At 43.8% G+C, this 4274-nt stretch overlaps 1 long non-coding RNA gene across 1 annotated transcript in view; it reads right to left on the reverse strand.

Moving 5' to 3' along the window:
- The window catches only part of LOC103391382 (uncharacterized), a 57677-nt gene that overhangs the window by 50716 nt on the left and 2687 nt on the right, over positions 1-4274 (reverse strand). The window lies entirely within an intron of this gene.

The following is a 4274-nucleotide window of genomic DNA, read 5'->3' on the forward strand; positions in this document are numbered from 1 at the left end:
CAATTTTTCTTCTGACTGATGTGATGGAGATTCTTTCTGGTTGCAGCTTGGCCAGTAAATGACGCATGTCACCTCCCATCAATCACCGCGCTGCAGCCGCAGACCGCCGCCTGCCTCCGCACCTCCATCAGGAGTCTCTGCTCCTCACTGAAAATCACCGGCTCCTGGATTTATTCAGTGTGTGCACGGAGGACTTGTCCTCAGGCAGGTGTGTCCTCCTCTCAGAGTCAGGACTTCACCTCCAGATCCTCCACCCTCTAACTCCCTCTAACTGACTCCAGGGGCAGGAGGGAACAATGATGACACTGCCCGTTAAGACACCTTAACAAACTACAGCTTAGGTCACCTGGTACGATGATCACAATGATGACACTGCCCGTTAAGACACGTTAACGAACTACAGCTTAGGTCACCTGGTACATCATTTAGGACTCAACACAGACAATCACAGCGCCCCCTGCTGTCAGTCTCATTCTTAATGATATGAAGAGTTTTATTTTATGCTGCTCCTCTGCAGCCTCAGGCAGAGGTCAAAGGTCATTTACATGCAGTGTTTCATAATCTCTCAACATCCATCTGTATCACTCATTCAGTCCATCAGTCGTTAGGTTCTAGATGTTCTAGGTCCTCGAACATAATCTAACATTTAGGGTCTCAAACCCAGGAGCCAAACAGCACTGCAGACAGAAACACAGAAACACAGAAACAAGTTTTCAAGTTCATCCTGCTCTAAAACAGTGACCTCACAACGACAAAAACACCAGGCTTTAAGAACCACTGATCTGGGTGATTTTTGGAACAAGATCTGCTGAAAAATAATGAAGAAGATAATAAAAAAATACACAAACATTTTGTACTGAGTTTAAAAACAAAAACACTCGTCTCTACACAGAAAATTCAATCTAGAAGAATAAAAAAGGAAAAGAAATTTAACAGGTAACTCAGATATGAACACTAGTTATTAATAACTTTATCAACCGTTTAAATATGGCTGTGTGTTGGCATGAATCTGGCGTTACGATATCTATCACGATATGACGTCGTGATTCTACAGACACGGTGATATATTGAAGTGTGATCCTGGTCTGAGACTCTGTTCCATCTGAACATCAGTTCCTAACACTGGAACAGAGGGATCTACATTTGGAATCACTAGAGAAGAAAGAGAAAATTATCGATACTGTATCACGACTACGTCTAAATTTTAACCTCTATCTTTAGCACCGAGTTCCATTTTTCAGCCTTTTCTTCAACGTTGACTCTGGGAACAAACGAACAGTGACTTTTTCACGTTCTTCCTGAACTTAACTTTCCCGCTCAGACTCCACCCCCACTACAGTGATGTGTTGTTGTTGTTGTGTACTTTGTACTTTGTAATATTCCCATCACAACAACAAATATTTGAGGCCAACAGGTTGTCGTGGCGACGTCCATCGATCGCCACACCTCACGCACGTCAAACATCCACCTCTACACCTTCACTCACATCCAAGAGCAGGAGATCGGAAACAAATAGCATTTTCATTGTGATTCTTATGAAGTGAGCAGTCGGAGCACAGACTCAACGAACACTGGGCCAATCAATACTCCTGCTTTCTTCCCGCCGTCTCTCCGTCATATATTGGAAATTGAGTTAAAAAGATTGATTCTGTACACGGCGCTACGGGCCAAAGAAAAATTAAATAAAAATGCAAATCAGGACGCTTTTGGCTTATTATTATTTTTTTTCTCAACTTGTTACGCTGCTCAGAGGCCTCCGCCACAGACGTTTATATATTTGGTTTATTTGTCCTCGGTGAATCAACTCAGAAACAGTGAGTGAGATCCAGAGGAGGACGGAGGTATGAAGGTGTCAGGGGGTGGGGGGGGGGGGCACGGGTTAGATGAAGACTGTAACGATTATGGAACATTATTAATACATGACGTCAGTCATATCCTGCTGACAGGAAGAGAGTTCCAGCAGCAGCAGCCGTCACTGAGGAGGAGGAGGAGGAGGATACGGCTGACGGCACAAAAAAAAAAAACTGAGTAAAAGGTCAGAAAGCGATCTCACAAACTGACAAAAAAAGAAGAAAAAAAAAACTGGAATCTTCCGCCCAAAAGTTCAAGGTTTATAGCCGCGCACACGCACACACACACACACGGTGTTAGAAATGAACCAATCCCACAGCACAGTCTTCTTCAGAGTTGGGAAACTCACATCAGACTTTCAGAAATAAAAGAGAAATAAAATATAATTGAAGGAAACGCTGCCCCCTAGAGCAGAGGAGAATGTCTCTCTCTCTCACCCTCCTCCCCTCTTCTCCTCCCCCCTCCATCGTCCACAGTCTTTATAGATTCTGTAAAAAGTCCAGACTCACAGTGTGTGGATCACCCACTGAGCCACCGTCACGGTCATCAAAACCCTGGACGACATCAACTAACCCGACCAAACATCAACCTCAGGTTCCTAAGCCCCTCCCTCTTCATCTCATTGGATGATCAGTCCACCTGGTCCGGTTCCTTCACAACAAGGACAAACTTTGGACAGCTAGGAATTGTGGGTAAAATCTGATGAAACAAGGACCACTTGGGAATCAAACCTCTGACTCTCTTACTCTCGGAGGACTAACCATGTATCCAGTGTTGGGATAATAACAGGTGATGGTGACCAGCATCAGAACGTGACCAACAAACTGGGAGATGTAGTTTTATATTTGAACTCTAGGGTTTTTTTTTTAAATCCTCCAAAACCAAAGATATTTGTTTATTATGAAAATAAATTTAAAATCATTTCATTGATTCAAAGCTACAAACTAAGCAGCCAAACAGACTGAATGTGTCTCTCTATATTTATGTCCAACAATCTCTTTTACAACAGCAGGAGAAAAATAGAAAAGATTATAAATTAGAATCATTTAGAAACAGGACGAAGTCTGAACGGGTTCTCAAACATCAACAAAGTTCAACGTCAGGAGACGAATCACAGCGACTTCCTGCTGCTGAGACAACCAGAAATATATGTGAATATAATAAGTTACCGACAACATATAAAGACAATAAACGACGACACCGTCACGGTCCCTGAGACTCGGTGTCTCAGTCTGGATCCTGACAGGCCGACGTACTCAGACTAGAATCCCTGGGGCCATCCCACTCACACTGCTAAAAAAAAAATGATAGCATGGGTGTCGTGCAGATTTGCAGAGCATTTTAAATGTCACAGTATGTGATAATACCAACGCAATCTTTAGCAGGAAATCTCTCTTCTGATACAGATGACATTTTAAAAAGTAACCTTCTCAACTCTGCAAATACATAATTTTTATTTCAAGCTGAGAAAGTTTCATCTGCTGCATTAACATTTTCCAGGTAGATTGGATCTGACTAATCCTCTCCACGCTGTCCACGCGGCAGCCATTTACGCAGCACCACCACCACCACCACCGCCGCCGCCGACTCTGACGGATCGGTGGATGACAGTCTGCTTTGATACCTCATCTGAAGGTGTTGTTTGTCTGGATTAGAACCTCTCAGCCCGGCGCCGTACAAAGCTGTTCTTCCATTTAAGATGGCTCTAATCCCTGGGCCGAGGTGACAGGACTGTAATAGTGGAGCACAGATCCCAGGCAGTGATGTATACAGCAGGCCTCACCTCACACATCTCTATTAGTGCGTCCACTGACACCGGCATTATAATCCCCCACGGGAAGTCAACTAAGATAAACAGAGGGGAGAAGCAGAGCTGACGTTCATGCTTCACACGCACACGCTCCTTCCTCTGAACGTAGCAGCTGGTGATTCTTCAAATGTGATGGGGCATCTGTCTGCCACCACCTTAGTTCCCTTTAATCTCACGCTTATTTTTTTTTATTTTTTTTTTTTGCAGAATCTTGTAAAACAAAGAGGCCGAGACCCGAATAATCCCAGGAACAAAACCATCGGAATATCACAGCGGTGTACTGATGCTGACGCTAAAGTGACATTTATTTCAGGAAGAAATCCCCTAGGGCAGTGGTTCACAAAGTGTTTTTGCAGCGCCCCCTGTTGGTAGGACAACTTCTTCTTGAACAAAATAAATACAATTAGAAAAAAACCCACTGTGGAACGATTATTGAAAATATTGAAGTTAAAATTGATTTGCCTTAATTCACCGTTGCCCCCAGCAACAGGTCTGTGGGGCCATGGGGGCAATGCCCTCACCCCCCCCCACTTTGAAAAACACTGCCCTGAGGGACCATAACCTTCAGCATTTAGTCAATCCATTACACTGGACACACATCAATGTGGCAAAG

This window comes from Cynoglossus semilaevis, chromosome 15 (assembly GCF_000523025.1).
Source record: "Cynoglossus semilaevis isolate Cse_v1.0 chromosome 15, Cse_v1.0, whole genome shotgun sequence".
NCBI classification, from domain to species: domain Eukaryota; kingdom Metazoa; phylum Chordata; class Actinopteri; order Pleuronectiformes; family Cynoglossidae; genus Cynoglossus; species Cynoglossus semilaevis.